The sequence below is a fragment of the Metopolophium dirhodum genome, chromosome 1 (genome assembly GCF_019925205.1).
Source record: "Metopolophium dirhodum isolate CAU chromosome 1, ASM1992520v1, whole genome shotgun sequence".
Classification (NCBI taxonomy): Eukaryota; Metazoa; Arthropoda; class Insecta; order Hemiptera; family Aphididae; genus Metopolophium; species Metopolophium dirhodum.
The window spans coordinates 159883517-159904562 of record NC_083560.1 but is presented as its reverse complement, the minus strand read 5'-3'; the positions used below and the strand labels follow the sequence as shown (position 1 = coordinate 159904562).

General features: G+C 15.6%; 2 pseudogenes; both read right to left on the bottom strand.

Moving 5' to 3' along the window:
- Positions 1 to 1424: 1424 nt before the first annotated feature.
- Positions 1425 to 2563, bottom strand: LOC132933993 (cytochrome b-like; annotated as a pseudogene).
- A 9454-nt stretch (positions 2564 to 12017) lies between these two features.
- On the bottom strand, positions 12018 to 13002 carry LOC132933456 (cytochrome c oxidase subunit 2-like; annotated as a pseudogene).
- Between the last annotated feature and the right edge of the window lie 8044 nt (positions 13003 to 21046).

Sequence of the window (21046 nt, the reverse complement as noted above, 5' to 3'; positions counted from 1 at the left end):
TGGGTGATAAAAAAAATTATTAAACTTTTTTTAAAATTTTACATTATTTAGTGATTATTTGAATTAAAATTTTTAATTATAGGAAAAAGTTACTTTAGGGATAACAGCGTAATTAATTTTTTAAGTTCAAATTTAAAAATTAGTTTGCGACCTCGATGTTGAATTAAGATTAATCTTAGGTGCAAAATTTTAAGTATTAGGTCTGTTCGACCTTTAAATTCTTACATGATTTGAGTTCAAACCGGTGTAAGCCAGGTTGGTTTCTATCTTTTAAAAAATAATTTATTTTAGTACGAAAGGATTAAATAATTAAATTAAATTTTTTTATTAAGTGAATTAAATTAATTTAACTATTTTGGCAGATAATTGTGTTAAATTTAGAATTTAATTATATAATTTTAATTATAGATAGTAATTTTTATATTTATTATAATTATTAATTTTTTGATTTTATTTTTAATAGTTTTCATAAGAGTAGCTTTTTTTACTTTATTAGAACGTAAAGTTTTAGGTTATATTCAATTACGTAAAGGCCCTAATAAATTTTTTATTAAAGGTGTTTTTCAACCTATAGGTGATGGTTTAAAGTTATTTTTTAAAGAAGTTAATTATCCTAGAAATATAAATTTTTTAATTTTTATAATTTCCCCTATATTAGGTTTATTAATTTCTGTTTTTTTTTGATTTATTTATCCTTATATTGGTATAAATTATATTATAGGTTTTGGTTTAATTTATATGTTTTGTTGTTCGAGTTTAATAGTTTATATTTTTTTAATAATTAGATGATCATCTAATTCTAATTATTCAGTTTTAGGGATAATTCGTTTTATTTCTCAAATAATTTCTTATGAAGTAAGAATAATAATTATTATTATAAATTTAATATTTTTAATTAATAGATTTAATTTAAATGATTTTTATATTTATCAAATAAATTCTAAATTTTTTTTTTTTCTTTTTTTAATATTTATTTTATTATTAATTAGATTTTTAGCAGAAATGAATCGTTCTCCTTTTGATTTTTCTGAAGGAGAATCAGAATTAGTTTCTGGTTTTAATATTGAATTTAGAAGTTTATCTTTTATTTTTATTTTTATATCTGAATATATAAGAATTATATTTATAGGTATATTATTATGTGAAATATTTTTTGGTTTAATAATGAATAAATTTTATTTAAATATTTTTATTTTAACATTTATATTTTTAATTATTTGATTACGTGGGTTTTTACCACGTTTTCGTTATGATAAGTTAATATATTTAATTTGAAAATTAATTTTACCTTTATCTTTATTTTTATTTATATTTAATTTTTCTATTAAATTATTTAACTTATATCATTAATTTTAGTATTAAGTTAATAGAATTAATTTCTATTTTTTATTTTCAAAATAAATATTTTAAATAAATTAATTAACTGATTTTATTAAGTTAATAATTTATCTCATATTTTTATAATATAAAAATTAATAAAAAAATATGAAAAGTAAATTGTTGTAAAAATTTGACTTGTTGAAATAAAAGGATATTCAACTGGTTGTATACCAATTCATGTTAATATAAAAAATGTTATAATAAAAATTCAAAATAGAATTTTATTTATAGGATAAAATTTATTTCTTAAGAAGTTTTTTTTATTTAATAAAGGTATAATCAATAAAATTAAAATTGATAATATTAAGGCAATAACTCCTCCTAATTTATTAGGGATTGCTCGTAAAATTGAATATGAAAATAAAAAATATCATTCTGGTTGAATATGATTAGGCGTAATTATTGAATTTGCTATATCAAAATTATTATGATCATTTAATAAATAAGGAAAAATTAAAGTTAAAATGAAAAATATTCATATAAATATAATTAATCCAATTAAATCTTTAATTAAGAAATAAGGTGAAAATCTGATTTTATCAAAATTTCTATTAATACCTAATGGATTATTAGATCCTGTTATATGTAAAAAAAAAAGATGAATAAAAGTAAATAAAATAATAATAAAAGGTAAAATAAAGTGAATTGAAAAAAATCGTGTTAATGTAGCATTACTAATAGAGAAGCCTCCTCAAATTCAAATTACAATTGAATTTCCTAAATATGGAATTGCTGATAAAAGATTTGTAATTACTGTTGCACCTCAAAATGATATTTGTCCTCATGGTAATACATATCCTACAAAAGCTGTTATTATAGTTAATAATAATAATAATACTCCTACAATTCATGTTATTTTAAAATTAAATGAATTTATATAAATTCCTCGTCTAATATGAATATAAATTATAATAAAAAATATTGATGCCCCATTAGCATGGAAAGAACGAATTAATCATCCAAAATTAATATTTCGATTTATATTAATAATTCTTTGAAAAGCTAAGTTAATATCTGTTTTATAATGGAAAGCTAAAAATAATCCTGTTAAAATTTGATTAATTAAGCAGATTATTAATAAAGATCCAAAATTTCATATAAAACTAATTCTAGTAGGTGTTGGTAAGTTTAATATTGGTGATATAATTTTTATTATGTTTTTTTTCATTAATTGGTTTTTTGTCGAATTGGTCCTTTATTAATTTTTAATATTCAGATAATTAAAATTAATATAAAAAAAAGAATAAATATAATTATATAGATTAAAATATTATTAGGTATTATAAATATGTTTAATAAGTAAAAGTTATCTTCAAATATAAATTTATTTTCATAAATCATATTTTCTATATTTAGAGATAATTTAAAGTAAATTAATATTAAGAATATAAAAATTATTTTGTAAATTATGTTTTTATAATTTTTATTAATATTTAATTCATTAAAAGCAATTCTTGAGATATATAAAAAAATAATTATTAATCCTCCAATATATAAAATGAAAACTATAAATGAAATTCATGATGTTTTATTAATTAAATTAATTATTATAGTTAAAGTTATTGTTTGAATTAAAATAATTAAATTTGATCTAATAGGTGATTTCATTATTGTTAATATAATTGCTATAATTAAATTAGTTAATAAAATAATTTTTAAAATTCAGTATATATTTTAATTAAAATATTAATTTTGGAGATTAATGATAATATGTATATATTTATACTGATTTATTTTAAATAATTTTATAATTTTGATTTACAATATCAATGTTTTTTTTAAACTATTAAAATGATAAATTTATTTATTTTAGTTTTAATATTTATATTATTTTCTGGAGTCTTATTTTATATTTTTAATTTTAATCATTTATTAATAATACTTTTAGGATTAGAATATTTATTATTAATTTTATCTTTATTATTTTTGTTAAATTTAATAATATTTATTAAGCAATATATTTTATTATTAGTTTTTTTTATTTTTTGTATTAGTGAAAGAGTATTAGGTTTAACAATTTTGATTTTAATAGTTCGTATATATGGAAATGATTATATAAAATCATTAATAATTTTACAATGTTAATAATTTTAATATTAATTATTTTTAGAATGATTTTTTTTAGCTTGAAGGTTAAAAGATGATGATTAGCCCAGAATTTTTTTTTTTTTTTTTTTTTTTTTTATATATTTTAAGATTCCAATATTCAATTATTTTTTAAATATTAGATATTTATTTGGTATAGATATATTTTCTTATTTAATATTTATATTAGGTATTTGGATTATTAGATTAGTTTATATTTCTAGACTTAATTTTAAAAATAATTATTTAAATTATTTTAATTTATTAATATTTATTTTTGTTATTATTTTTTATTTTTGTTTTTTTAGAAATAGTTTTTTTTTATTTTATATTTTTTATGAAATTAATTTAATTCCTGTAATTATTTTAATTTATGGTTGAGGATATCAATATGAGCGTTTTAAAGCTGGATTTTATTTATTTATTTATATAATTTTTTTTTCTTTACCTTTTTTTTCATGTTTATTAAGTTTAAATAATTTTAACTTTATATTTATGTATTATTTTGATTATTTAAATAATTTAAATTTTTATTTTTATATATTTTTAATAATAATTTTTTTAGTTAAAATACCTTTATTTATATTTCATATCTGATTACCTAAAGCTCATGTTGAAGCTCCTATTTGTGGTTCAATAATTTTAGCTGGTATTATATTAAAATTAGGTGGTTTTGGTATTTATCATATTTTAATGTTAATTTTTAAGATTAATCTTAAATTTAATTATTTATTAATTTCTTTATGTTTATTAGGAATAATAATTTTAAGATTAGTTTGTTTTTTTCAAAGAGATCTTAAAATTTTAATTGCTTATTCTTCTGTTGTTCATATAGGTTTAGTTATTATTGGGTTTTTAACTTTAAATAATTGAGGTTATTTTGGTTCATTAATTTTAATATTTGGTCATGGTTTATGTTCTTCTGGATTATTTTGTTTAAGAAATATTTGTTATTTACGTTTTAAAAGTCGTAGAATGTTTTTAAATAAAGGTTTAATTAATATTTATCCTTTTTTATCATTTTGATGATTTTTATTATGTTCTTCTAATATATCTTTTCCTCCTTCTTTAAATTTATTTGGTGAATTATTTTTATTAATTAGTTTAATAATTTGATTAGATTATTTTTATATATTTTATTTATTAATTATGATTTTAATATTTTTATATAGTCTTTATTTATATTTATATACTCAATATGGTAAATTATTTTTTAATATAAATTATTTAGTTTATATTAATTTAACAGAATATTTATTATTATTTATACATTGATTACCTTTGAATATAATTTTTTTAATTATAGAATTATTTTGTTATTTAAATAGTTTAATTAAAATATTAATTTGTGGAATTAAAGATTATATGTTATATTTAAATAATTAAATTTAATTTTTTTTTTTTTTTTTTTTTTTTTTTTTTTTATATCATTTATTATTTTTTTTATTTTAGGCTTATTATTAATTTATTTTGATAAATTTTATTTTATTGAGTATATATTTTTTTTTTTTAATTCTTGTATAGTTTTATATGTTATTTTATTGGATTGAATATCTTTAATATTTATTTCTTTTGTATTTTTGATTTCTTCAATAATTTTATTGTATAGAATAGAATATATAAATTATGATTTTAATAAGAATCGATTTTTAATATTAATAAATTTTTTTATTATGTTTATATTTTTTTTAATTCTTAGTCCTAATTTAATTAGAATTTTGTTGGGTTGAGATGGTTTAGGAATGGTTTCTTTCTGTTTAGTTGTTTTTTATCAAAATAAAAAATCTTATAGTTCGGGATTGGTAACTGTTATTTTAAATCGTTTAGGTGATTTATTTATTATTATATCTATAATTTGAATATTAAATTTTGGTTCTTGAAATTTTATTTTAATTAATTATTATAGAAATTTAAATTATTTATTTTTTATTAGTTTGATAATTATATTTGCTTCTTTGACTAAAAGAGCTCAAATTCCTTTTTCTTCTTGGTTGCCTTTAGCTATAGCAGCTCCTACACCTGTTTCTTCTTTAGTTCATTCTTCTACTTTAGTAACTGCTGGTATTTATTTAATAATTCGGTTTAATGAAATTTTTTTAAATTTTTCTTTTTTAAATTATTTAATAGTAATTTCTTGTTTAACTATATTAATATCTGGTTTAAATGCAATTTTTGAATTTGATTTAAAGAAAATTATTGCTTTTTCTACTTTAAGTCAAATAAGTTTTATATTTATGATTTTATGTTTAGGTAAAATTGATATATGTTTTTTTTATTTATTAATACATGCTTTATTTAAATCTATAATATTTTTGAGATCTGGTATTTTAATTCTTAATATAAATAATAATCAAGATATTCGTAAAATAGGGGGATTAATTGATTATTTACCTTTTTGTGGTTTGATTTTTATATTTACTTTAATATCATTATGTGGTTTTCCTTTTTTCTGTAGTTTTTATTCTAAGGACTTGATTTTTGAATACTTTTTAATAATAAATTTGAATTTTTTTTTTTTTTTTTTTTTTTTATTTTCTTTTTTTTTAACTTTTTTTTATTCAATTCGTGTAATTTATTATTTAATAATAATAAATTTTTCTATATTTAATTATTTAATGATTATTAAATTTGAAAGAAAAATCTTAATTATTAGTATAATATTTATTAGTTTTATTATGTTGTTTTTTGGTTCTTTTTTTATATGATTAATATTTTATAAATTTGATTTAATTTTATTAGAATTTAAATTTAAGATTTTAAGAGTATTAATTTTATTTTTTAGAATTTGATTTTTTTTTGAACTTAATAATTTTTTATTTTCTATAAAATATATATTTTCTTTATTTAATATTTTTTTTTTTAGATTAATATGAAATTTATTATTTTTTAAAGTAAATTTTTTTTTAAATAATTTTCTTTATATTGGATTTTTTACTTTAAAGGTTTTTGAAATTGGTTGAATTGAATATAATTTAAATAGAGGTTTAATTTATTTTTTTAAGAAAATAATTAGATTTAGACAGAGTATTTTTTTAAATAGTTATAAAGTTTATATTTTATTATTTTTTTTATGATTTTTAATTATTTTATTATTTAATTATTAAATTTAAATAGCTTAATTTAAGAGCATTATATTGAAGATATAAAGGTAAAATAAATTTTTTTAAATATTTTTAAAAATATTTGTTAGTTTTTCTAGTTAATTTAAAAATTAATTTTTAAAATTAAATGTAAAAAAAATTTTTAATTTTGGTGATAATTTTAAAATAAAGGTAAAATTCTAATTGTGTTAATTTTTGTTATTTTTAATAAAGATTAATTTTTGATTTAATTTTTTATAAATTTTTGTGTAAGGTAGTTACCTTTGCATATTTTTTTTTAAAAATATTTGTTAGTTTTTCTAGTTAATTTAAAAATTAATTTTTAAAATTAAATGTAAAAAAAATTTTTAATTTTGGTGATAATTTTAAAATAAAGGTAAAATTCTAATTGTGTTAATTTTTGTTATTTTTAATAAAGATTAATTTTTGATTTAATTTTTTATAAATTTTTGTGTAAGGTAGTTACCTTTGCATATTTTTTTTTAAAAATATTTGTTAGTTTTTCTAGTTAATTTAAAAATTAATTTTTAAAATTAAATGTAAAAAAAATTTTTAATTTTGGTGATAATTTTAAAATAAAGGTAAAATTCTAATTGTGTTAATTTTTGTTATTTTTAATAAAGATTAATTTTTGATTTAATTTTTTATAAATTTTTGTGTAAGGTAGTTACCTTTGCATATTTTTTTTTAAAAATATTTGTTAGTTTTTCTAGTTAATTTAAAAATTAATTTTTAAAATTAAATGTAAAAAAAATTTTTAATTTTGGTGATAATTTTAAAATAAAGGTAAAATTCTAATTGTGTTAATTTTTGTTATTTTTAATAAAGATTAATTTTTGATTTAATTTTTTATAAATTTTAGTGTAAGGTAGTTACCTTTGCATATTTTTTTTTAAAAATATTTGTTAGTTTTTCTAGTTAATTTAAAAATTAATTTTTAAAATTAAATGTAAAAAAAATTTTTAATTTTGGTGATAATTTTAAAATAAAGGTAAAATTCTAATTGTGTTAATTTTTGTTATTTTTAATAAAGATTAATTTTTGATTTAATTTTTTATAAATTTTTGTGTAAGGTAGTTACCTTTGCATATTTTTTTTTAAAAATATTTGTTAGTTTTTCTAGTTAATTTAAAAATTAATTTTTAAAATTAAATGTAAAAAAAATTTTTAATTTTGGTGATAATTTTAAAATAAAGGTAAAATTCTAATTGTGTTAATTTTTGTTATTTTTAATAAAGATTAATTTTTGATTTAATTTTTTATAAATTTTTGTGTAAGGTAGTTACCTTTGCATATTTTTTTTTAAAAATATTTGTTAGTTTTTCTAGTTAATTTAAAAATTAATTTTTAAAATTAAATGTAAAAAAAATTTTTAATTTCGGTGATAATTTTAAAATAAAGGTAAAATTCTAATTGTGTTAATTTTTGTTATTTTTAATAAAGATTAATTTTTGATTTAATTTTTTATAAATTTTTGTGTAAGGTAGTTACCTTTGCATATTTTTTTTTAAAAATATTTGTTAGTTTTTTTAGTTAATTTAAAAATTAATTTTTAAAATTAAATGTAAAAAAAATTTTTAATTTTGGTGATAATTTTAAAATAAAGGTAAAATTCTAATTGTGTTAATTTTTGTTATTTTTAATAAAGATTAATTTTTGATTTAATTTTTTATAAATTTTTGTGTAAGGTAGTTACCTTTGCATATTTTTTTTTAAAAATATTTGTTAGTTTTTCTAGTTAATTTAAAAATTAATTTTTAAAATTAAATGTAAAAAAAATTTTTAATTTTGGTGATAATTTTAAAATAAAGGTAAAATTCTAATTGTGTTAATTTTTGTTATTTTTAATAAAGATTAATTTTTGATTTAATTTTTTATAAATTTTTGTGTAAGGTAGTTACCTTTGCATATTTTTTTTTAAAAATATTTGTTAGTTTTTCTAGTTAATTTAAAAATTAATTTTTAAAATTAAATGTAAAAAAAATTTTTAATTTCGGTGATAATTTTAAAATAAAGGTAAAATTCTAATTGTGTTAATTTTTGTTATTTTTAATAAAGATTAATTTTTGATTTAATTTTTTATAAATTTTTGTGTAAGGTAGTTACCTTTGCATATTTTTTTTTAAAAATATTTGTTAGTTTTTTTAGTTAATTTAAAAATTAATTTTTAAAATTAAATGTAAAAAAAATTTTTAATTTTGGTGATAATTTTAAAATAAAGGTAAAATTCTAATTGTGTTAATTTTTGTTATTTTTAATAAAGATTAATTTTTGATTTAATTTTTTATAAATTTTTGTGTAAGGTAGTTACCTTTGCATATTTTTTTTTAAAAATATTTGTTAGTTTTTCTAGTTAATTTAAAAATTAATTTTTAAAATTAAATGTAAAAAAAATTTTTAATTTTGGTGATAATTTTAAAATAAAGGTAAAATTCTAATTGTGTTAATTTTTGTTATTTTTAATAAAGATTAATTTTTGATTTAATTTTTTATAAATTTTTGTGTAAGGTAGTTACCTTTGCATATTTTTTTTTAAAAATATTTGTTAGTTTTTCTAGTTAATTTAAAAATTAATTTTTAAAATTAAATGTAAAAAAAATTTTTAATTTTGGTGATAATTTTAAAATAAAGGTAAAATTCTAATTGTGTTAATTTTTGTTATTTTTAATAAAGATTAATTTTTGATTTAATTTTTTATAAATTTTTGTGTAAGGTAGTTACCTTTGCATATTTTTTTTTAAAAATATTTGTTAGTTTTTTTAGTTAATTTAAAAATTAATTTTTAAAATTAAATGTAAAAAAAATTTTTAATTTTGGTGATAATTTTAAAATAAAGGTAAAATTCTAATTGTGTTAATTTTTGTTATTTTTAATAAAGATTAATTTTTGATTTAATTTTTTATAAATTTTTGTGTAAGGTAGTTACCTTTGCATATTTTTTTTTAAAAATATTTGTTAGTTTTTCTAGTTAATTTAAAAATTAATTTTTAAAATTATTATTTATAAATAAAAATTATTTTTATATTGAAAATATAATGTTTTAATTAAACTAATAAATAAATTAAAGATTAAACATTTTAAATGCTTTAAAAGATAGTTAGCAGCTTCTTTTTTTTTAAAATCTTTTTAATTGGAATTTTTTTCAATATTATTATTAACAGTAATAAACCTCTTTTTGGTTTCAATTAATAAATAAGGATTTTGATAATCTATTATTAAGTCGAAATTAATATGTAAAATATTACTTCTTATTTAAGATAAATTATATAATAATTTTTAAAAGCAAATTAAATGTTATAAATTTTAACTATTATCCTTTAAATTTTTCAATTTAATGATCCAAATTTTCATTCATAAAAAATAGTAATAATTATAAATATAAAAAATATTATGAATATAATATTGAAATATAGTATATTAGAGATTTTGAAATTTATAATTATTGGTAGAATAATTGAGATTTCAATATCAAAAATTAAAAAGATAATTGCAATCAAATAAAAATTTAAGGAAAATGGAATTCGTGATTTATTAAATGGATCAAATCCACATTCAAATGGTGCTGATTTGTTGTAGTTAAATTTTATTTTTATATTGATTAAAATTATAATTGAAAATAAAATTAGTATAATAATAAATATTGTTAATATTGATATTAAATTTAATATAATTATTTTATTTAAAAATTAAACTTTTTGATTGGAAATCAAATATACTATTTATATATATTAATAAAATTAATTATTTCATCAGTAGAAAGTTATATATAAAAATAATCAAATAATATCAATGAAATGTCAATATCAAGCAGCTAATTCAAATCTGATGTGATGAATATATGAAAAATGTATTTTTATTATACGTATTAAATTGATTATTAGGAAAATTGTTCCAATAATAACGTGTAAACCATGGAATCCTGTTGCTATATAAAATGATGATCCAAAAATTGAGTCTGAAAATGTAAATGTTGCTTGTTTATATTCTAATATTTGAAGTAATAAAAAATAGATACTTAAAATAATTGTTATATTTATAAAAATAATTGTTTTTTTTTTTGAATTATTTAATAAGTAAAGATGAGTTAATGTTACAGTGAATCTTGATGTTAATAAAATAATTGTATTTAGTAATGGGATTAATAATGGATTGAAAAAATTAATGTTTTTAGGAGGTCAGTTTAATCCTAATTCAATTGATGGTGCTAAAGAATTATGTAAAAAATTTCAAAAAAATGAAATAAATAAAAATATTTCAGAAATAATAAATAAGATTATTCTAAATTTAATTAGATTTATAATATAAAAATTATGATTACCTTGAAATGTTCTTTCTCGAATTACATCTCGTCATCATAAGATTGAAATAGTAATAATTAAAATTAAATTTATTAATGATATTAAATTAAATTTAAAATTTATAATTATGATATTTGAAATCATTAAATTAAAAGTATTTAAAGCTATTAAAATTGGTCATGGACTTAAATTTAGAATAAAATAAGGTTGATTAATTTTTATCATTATTCTCTAGAATATAAAGATGAAAGAATTGAAAATACATATCTTTGGATTAAGGCTACACATAATTCAAAAATTATTATAAATATTTGAATTAAAATAATAATGATTATTATTGAATTAAAGTTTAATAATGTTATAAGTAAGTGTCCTGCAATTAAATTTGCAGTTAGACGAATAGATAAAGAAAATGGTCGAATAATAATTCTTATTGTTTCAATGATTGTTATTAATGGGGCTAAATAAATTGGTGTATTAAGTGGAATTAAATGTGCAATTATATTTTTTGTATTTTTACATGTTGAAAAAATAATGTAAAATAATCAGAATGGTAAAGCTAAAGTAATTGAAAAAATTATATGACTTGATGATGAAAAAATATAAGGAAATAATCTAAAAAAGTTATTAAGTAAAATAAATATAAATAATGCAATAAATATAAATGCAGGTGATTTAGTTTTTTTTATTTTATATAATATTAATATTTCGTTATTTAATATATTAAAAATTTTAAATATAAATCAATTTATTCGATTTGGTATAATTCATAAAAAATTTGGTATTATTAAAATAATTAATAAAGTTCTAATTCAATTTAATTCTAAATTAAAAACTTTTGTTGAAGGGTCAAAAATATTAAATAAATTTATTATAATTTTTTATGTTATTTTTAAATGAAATTTTAATTTTTATATTTTTAATAAAATTAAAGTATAATAGATTTATAATTAAATAGAATATAGAAAAAAAAAATATAAATAGAATTAATCAATTTATTGGTGCTATTTGAGGGATTAAGTGATATAAATAAATAATTTTAATTTGACAAATTAATGTTATAACTTTAACTAATCTCTTTCATTAGAAGTAATTGCTAATTTACTATATTTTGATTTAAGAGATCATTACTTTGCTTTTCAGTCATCTAATGAGTTAAAAGTTTTTAATTCAATAGATAAATTTATTTAAATTAATTGATTCAATCTGAATTGGTATAAATCTATGATTAATTCCGCAAATTTCTGAACATTGACCAAAGTATATTCCAGGACGATTTATAAAAAGATTAATTTGGTTTATTCGTCCTGGAATTGCATCAATTTTAATTGCTAAACTTGGAATAGTTCAAGAGTGAATAACATCATCTGATGAAATTAAAAGTCGAATATTAAATTTAAATGGGATAATAGTTTTATTATCTACTTCAATTAAACGGAAATTTTCTTTATTTAAATCATTAATTATATATGATTCAAATTCAATATTTGAAAAATCTGAGTATTCATAGGATCAAAATCATTGATGCCCAAAAATTTTAATTGTTAAAATAGGACATTTAATTTCATCTATTAAATATAATAAATGTAAAGAAGGTATGGCAATAAAAATTAAAATAATAGGTGGAGTTGTTGTTCAAATAAACTCAATTATTTGATTTTCTGAAATTTTAATATTAATAAATTTATTGTTTATAATAAATAATATTATGTAAGTAATTGTTGATATAATTATAATAATAATAAAAATTGTATGATCATGAAAAAAAATTAATTGTTCTATTAATGGCGAATTTCTATTTTGAAATCTTAGTTTTAATCAAGTTATAATTTCTAAAAAAAGATTATTCTTTATAAATGAATTTTAAGTTCATTGCATATAATTTCTGCCATATTAGAAATTAATAATTAAAGGTAATTCTGAATATGAATGTTCTAATGGAGGTAAATTATGAATTCATTCAATAGAGTTTCTTAAATTTAATTTGAAAATTGTTGTTTTTTTTAAAAAAATTCTATTTCAAATTGAATAAATTAAAATGATAATTCTAAATGTTGAAATTATTGATCCAATTGATGAAATTATATTTCATAATAAAAAATTATTAGGATAATCTGTATAACGTCGAGGTATTCCATTTAAACCTAAAAAATGTTGGGGGAAAAAAGTTAAATTTACTCCAATAAATATTAAAATAAATTGAATTTTTAAAATAAAGTTATTTATAGAAAATCCTGTAAAAATTGGGAATCAATGAATTAGTCTAGCAATAATTGCAAATACAATTCCTATAGATAATACATAATGAAAATGAGCTACTACATAATAAGTATCATGAAGAATAATATCAATAGATGAATTAGCAAGAATAACTCCTGTTAAGCCACCAATTGTAAATAGAAAAATGAAACCTAAAGATCAAATTGTTGAGGGTGAAAAATTAATTTTAGATCCATAAATAGTAGCTAATCATCTAAAAATTTTAATTCCTGTAGGAATGGCAATAATTATAGTTGCTGATGTAAAATATGCTCGTGTATCAACATCTATACCAATTGTAAATATATGATGAGCTCATACAATAAATCCTAATAATCCAATAGTTAATATTGCATAAATTATTCTAATATTACCAAATGTTTCATTTTTATTTCTTTCTTGACTAATAATATGTGAAATTAATCCAAATCCAGGTAAAATTAAAATATAAACTTCAGGATGTCCAAAGAATCAAAATAAATGTTGATAAAGAATAGGATCTCCTCCTCCTGCTGGATCAAAAAATGAAGTGTTTAAATTTCGATCAGTTAATAATATTGTAATAGCACCAGCTAAGACTGGTAAAGATAAAATTAATAAAATAGCTGTAATTAAAATTGATCAAGGGAAAAGAGGAATTTGATTTAATTTTATATTATTTGGTATTATATTAAGAATTGTACAAATAAAGTTAATTGCTCCTAAAATTGAGGAGATTCCTGCTAAATGTAAGGAAAAAATAGTTAAATCAACTGAAATATTATTATGTGCAATGTTATTTGATAAAGGTGGATAAATAGTTCATCCTGTTCCTGTTCCATTATTAATTAAAAAACTACAAATTATTATTATTAATGATGGGGGTAATAATCAAAATCTAATGTTATTTAAACGTGGGAATGATATATCAGGACAACCTATTATTATAGGAATTAATCAATTTCCAAATCCACCAATTACAATTGGTATTGTTATAAAAAAAATTATAATAAAAGCATGAATTGTTACAATTACATTATATAATTGGTTATTATTAATAATAGAATTAATTTGTCTTAGTTCTAGACGAATTAAAATTCTAAGAGATGATCCAATTATACCTGATCAAATACCAAATAAAAAGTATAAAGTTCCAATATCTTTATGATTAGTTGAAAAAATTCATTTTATAGATAAAATGGCTGATAATAGGTTGTAAATTGTAAATTTATATATAGATTAAATAATCTTTTTATCATTAAATCTTATATTCATATTAAATGATATTAAATTGCAAATTTAAAGGTATTAATTATTTAATTAAGGTTTAAAATATAATATTTTTAATTTTGAAGATTAATAGTTTATTTAGTTAACTTAAAACCTTAATAAATAAATAAGTAACTAAAAAATAATCTAAAAAAATTTATTAATATAATGAAATCATAATTGTTTTTTTTATATATTAGATATCATTTATTAAAAAGATTAAAATTAAATAATATAAAATAAGTTAATTTAATATAAAAAAGTAAATTTAAAATAGTTAGTATAATTAATATTATTATAATAATATATATATTATTATAGATTAAAGTTTTAATTAGTATTCATTTTATTAAAAATCCTATTATGGGAGGTAAACCTATAATTGAAAAAATTAATATTAATATATTTAATTTGAAAAAAAAATTTAAATTAAATAGTTTTATTTGATTAATATAATTAACATTATAATTATTAAGTATTTTAATAATTAAAAAATTTAATAAAGAATAAATTAAAAAGTAATTAATTCATAAATTTTCATTTATTAAAATTGCAAATAGTATTCAGGTAGTATTATTAATTGATGATATAGCTAAAATTTTACGTATTGAATTTTGATTTAAACCAAAAATTGAATTTATTGAGATTAATACAATTAAAAAAATTATATTTTTATTAATATTTAAATAAGAAATTATAATTAAAGGTGTGATTTTTTGTCAAGTTATTATTAATAAACATGATATTCAATTCAGTCCTTCTATTATTGAAGGTAATCATAAATGAAAAGGTATTAATCTTAATTTTATTAATAGTGATATTATAATTAAAATATTATCATTATTTATAAATAATAGATTTTTATTAATTAAAAAAATTAGTAATAAAATTGAAGCAAAAGCTTGAATTAAAAAATATTTTATTGTAGCTTCAATTGAGTAAATTGATGACTTAAAGTTTAAAATTGGAATAATTGAAAATAGATTTAATTCTAATCCTATTCATATTGATAATCAATTTGATGCTGAAATTGATATTAAAGTTCTAAATATTAATAATGTAAAAAATATAATTTTTGTTAAATTTAAATTTATCAGAAAAAAGAATTTTATTCTATATTTGAAGTATGAATCCAAAAGCTTATTTTAGCTTATTTTTCTTTATGATATATACTTAGGTGTTTATGCATATAAATTTTTGAAATTTATGGATTAGATAGTTTCTTAAAGTATAATAAAAGTATATATAATACATGATTTACTCTATCAAAGTAACCCTTTTTCAGGCATTTTATTTTTAAAAATATTGTTTAGTAAAAAAATGTTTCTTGGTTTAGATAGAGATTGGGAATAATCTCAATAAAATTTTAAAAAAAATATGTTTTAGTGAGGCATGACGTTTGTAATTGTCTAAAAAGGGGGGCGTAGCCCTCCTTTAAAAAAAAAAGAAAGAAGAAAGAGTATATAGAGGATTTATTAATATATATAGTAGTATACATATATAGACTTCATATATATATAGTATATATATATAATACATATATACATCTATATAGCTTATATTATATATATATATATATATATATATATATATAAATCCTTATATAGTAATATTATCTATACATCTTATATATATATATATATATGTATATAAATCCTTATATGAATATATACATATATTTATTGTATATATATATATAAGGTTTCTAGTTTGAAAATTCAATTATTTGAAAAATTAAAGTAGGAATAGTCGTATAAATTAACTAAAAAAAGTATATTTTTTTTAGCTATAAAATTAATTTTAATTTGTTAGAAATGTCCATTATTAAAAAAAAATATGTTGAAAAATTACAATTTTAGTTTTTTTACTTTAAAAAGTTGAGTTAAATTATTAAAAATTGTATAATTTGGTTTTTCAAAAATTGCAAAAATAAAAATTCTTTATTCGATTTTTTATCATAATTCGTTAACTAAAATATTTTTGTGAGAAATTTTTGGGTATAACTACATAATTGTGTATGATTTTTGTCTTCAAATTTGGAAAATTTATTTTTATTTATTCGAGTTTTATTGTTTAATTTAAAATTTTAGCTCATTAAATGTATAAACCTGATTACAGAAAATATTTATATTTTATTAAAATTTTAATTTAGGAATTAATCAGTATATAAATATTTAAATATATGTAAATAGTCGTATAAATTAACTAAAAAAAGTATACTTTTTTTATCTATAAAATTAATTTTAATTTGTTAGAAATGTCCATTATTAAAAAAAAATATGTTGAAAAATTACAATTTTAGTTTTTTTACTTTAAAAAGTTGAGTTAAATTATTAAAAATTGTATAATTTGGTTTTTCAAAAATTGCAAAAATAAAAATTCTTTATTCGATTTTTTATCATAATTCGTTAACTAAAATATTTTTGTGAGAAATTTTTGGGTATAACTACATAATTGTGTATGATTTTTGTCTTCAAATTTGGAAAATTTATTTTTATTTATTCGAGTTTTATTGTTTAATTTAAAATTTTAGTTCATTAAATGTATAAACCTGATTACAGAAAATATTTATATTTTATTAAAATTTTAATTTAGGAATTAATCAGTATATAAATATTTAAATATATGTAAATAGTCGTATAAATTAACTAAAAAAAGTATACTTTTTTTATCTATAAAATTAATTTTAATTTGTTAGAAATGTCCATTATTAAAAAAAAATATGTTGAAAAATTACAATTTTAGTTTTTTTACTTTAAAAAGTTGAGTTAAATTATTAAAAATTGTATAATTTGGTTTTTCAAAAATTGCAAAAATAAAAATTCTTTATTCGATTTTTTATCATAATTCGTTAACTAAAATATTTTTGTGAGAAATTTTTGGGTATAACTACATAATTGTGTATGATTTTTGTCTTCAAATTTGGAAAATTTATTTTTATTTATTCGAGTTTTATTGTTTAATTTAAAATTTTAGCTCATTAAATGTATAAACCTGATTACAGAAAATATTTATATTTTATTAAAATTTCAATTTAGGAATTAATCAGTATATAAATATTTAAATATATGTAAATAGTCGTATAAATTAACTAAAAAAAGTATACTTTTTTTATCTATAAAATTAATTTTAATTTGTTAGAAATGTCCATTATTAAAAAAAAATATGTTGAAAAATTACAATTTAGTTTTTTTATTTTAAAAAGTTGAGTTAAATTATTAAAAATTGTATAATTTGGTTTTTCAAAAATTGTAAAAATAAAAATTCTTTATTCGATTTTTTATCATAATTCGTTAATTAAAATATTTTTGTGAGAAATTTTTGGGTATAACTACATAATTGTGTATAATTTTTGTCTTCAAATTTGGAAAATTTATTTTTATTTACTTAAGTTTTATTGTTTAATTTAAAATTGTAATTTATTATAAATTCAATAAAATTAAAATTTAATTAAAAATTGCTTATTTTAATAATATTAAACCATATTATTATTATTTTATATATAAATATAATTTATTTTATTATAAAATTTTATTTAATTAAGAAAATACATGAAATTTTTTGATTGTTAATAAGTTCTTAAAGGATTTTAATAATTCTCAGTATTAAATATTAAATATTAAAGAGATTTAGATTTAATTATTAATTTAAGTATAAACTAAATATGTGCCAGCAGTTGCGGTTAAACATAATATACAAGTAAAATAGTTTGGTTATTAGTATTAAGTATAATTTATAATTTAATTTTTTTTAATAAAGTAAAATTTAATTAAGAATTATTATTATAATTATTTTATTCTATTAAATTTTATTTAAAACTAGGATTAGATACCCTATTATAAAAGTTTAAATTAATTTACTAAAAAATTAATAGTTATGTTCTTTAAATTTAAAAAATTTGGCGGTATTTTAGTCTTATTAGAGGAACCTGTTTTTTAATTGATAATCCACGATTAATTTTACTTATTTTAAATAGTTCATATATCGCTGTCATGAATATATTTAAAAATTTATTTTCTTTGTTTATTTTTATGATTTATGTTAAGTCAAGATGTGGTTAATAAATAAGTTTATAATGGGTTACATTAAATTTTATTTTTGGATTTTAGATGAAAATTAAAATGAAATTGGATTTAATAGTAAATTTATTTATTTAATTAATATGAATAAAGATCTAAAATATGTACATATTGCCCGTCATTCTTATTAAAAATAAGACAAGTCGTAACAAAGTAAATGTACTGGAAAGTGTATTTAGAAAGATTATATTTTTTATAAATAAATATCTAAATTTAAGTATGTCATTTACAATGATAGGATGTTGTTAAACTTTATTTAAATTAAAGTTATTAATATATTTATTTTTTATTGATTTTTTATAAAAGTAATTTATTTATTTAGGGTTTTAGTATTAAGTAAAAATTAATTTTTAGATTTATAGTTTAATAGTATTGTAAAAGAATTAGTTAAATTTTAAAAAGAATATTTTTAGTACCTTTTGTATCAGGGTTAATTAAAATTTTTAATTTTTTTTTAATTTCTCAAAATTTATAGAGTTAATTTTATTATTAATTTATTGTTTTATAAATATTTATAAAATAATATTAGTTTTGAAATTTAATTCGTTATATTATATTTAGTTATTTAAGATTTAAATTTAATTTAAAATTTTAAAAGTTATTTTGATTTTATATATTAATATTTTAAATTTAAATTATTTTAGGGATAAGCTTAAAATTTTTATATAATAATTTATTTATTTTAATAATTTATAGGAATAGAAATTTTTATTATAAGTTTGTAAAAATTTATTATTTATTTAGTTTTAATTTATTATAAATTTATTTATTTTTTTTATTAAATTTTATTAATTAATATTTAATTTTTAGTAATAATGATTAAATTAGTATAATTTATATTTATAAATTATGAATTCGGCAAAAATTATTTTCATCTGTTTAACAAAAACATTGTATTAAGTTTAATTTAATATAGGATCTGCTCAATGATTTATTAAATAGCTGCAGTATTTTGACTGTGCAAAGGTAGCATAATAATTAGTCTTTTAATTGAGGACTTGTATGAAAGATTTGATGAGAAATAAACTTTATTATTTATATAATTAAAATTTTATTTTTAAGTAAAAAAGCTTAAATTATTTAAAGGGACGATAAGACCCTATAAAACTTTATAAATATTAATTTTAATTTTTTTGGATTATAAATATTTTAATTTTATTATTTATTTTATTGGGGTGATAAAAAAAATTATTAAACTTTTTTTAAAATTTTACATTATTTAGTGATTATTTGAATTAAAATTTTTAATTATAGGAAAAAGTTACTTTAGGGATAACAGCGTAATTAATTTTTTAAGTTCAAATTTAAAAATTAGTTTGCGACCTCGATGTTGAATTAAGATTAATCTTAGGTGCAAAATTTTAAGTATTAGGTCTGTTCGACCTTTAAATTCTTACATGATTTGAGTTCAAACCGGTGTAAGCCAGGTTGGTTTCTATCTTTTAAAAAATAATTTATTTTAGTACGAAAGGATTAAATAATTAAATTAAATTTTTTTATTAAGTGAATTAAATTAATTTAACTATTTTGGCAGATAATTGTGTTAAATTTAGAATTTAATTATATAATTTTAATTATAGATAGTAATTTTTATATTTATTATAATTATTAATTTTTTGATTTTATTTTTAATAGTTTTCATAAGAGTAGCTTTTTTTACTTTATTAGAACGTAAAGTTTTAGGTTATATTCAATTACGTAAAGGCCCTAATAAATTTTTTATTAAAGGTGTTTTTCAACCTATAGGTGATGGTTTAAAGTTATTTTTTAAAGAAGTTAATTATCCTAGAAATATAAATTTTTTAATTTTTATAATTTCCCCTATATTAGGTTTATTAATTTCTGTTTTTTTTTGATTTATTTATCCTTATATTGGTATAAATTATATTATAGGTTTTGGTTTAATTTATATGTTTTGTTGTTCGAGTTTAATAGTTTATATTTTTTTAATAATTAGATGATCATCTAATTCTAATTATTCAGTTTTAGGGATAATTCGTTTTATTTCTCAAATAATTTCTTATGAAGTAAGAATAATAATTATTATTATAAATTTAATATTTTTAATTAATAGATTTAATTTAAATGATTTTTATATTTATCAAATAAATTCTAAATTTTTTTTTTTTCTTTTTTTAATATTTATTTTATTATTAATTAGATTTTTAGCAGAAATGAATCGTTCTCCTTTTGATTTTTCTGAAGGAGAATCAGAATTAGTTTCTGGTTTTAATATTGAATTTAGAAGTTTATCTTTTATTTTTATTTTTATATCTGAATATATAAGAATTATATTTATAGGTATATTATTATGTGAAATATTTTTTGGTTTAATAATGAATAAATTTTATTTAAATATTTTTATTTTAACATTTATATTTTTAATTATTTGATTACGTGGGTTTTTACCACGTTTTCGTTATGATAAGTTAATATATTTAATTTGAAAATTAATTTTACCTTTATCTTTATTTTTATTTATATTTAATTTTTCTATTAAATTATTTAACTTATATCATTAATTTTAGTATTAAGTTAATAGAATTAATTTCTATTTTTTATTTTCAAAATAAATATTTTAAATAAATTAATTAAC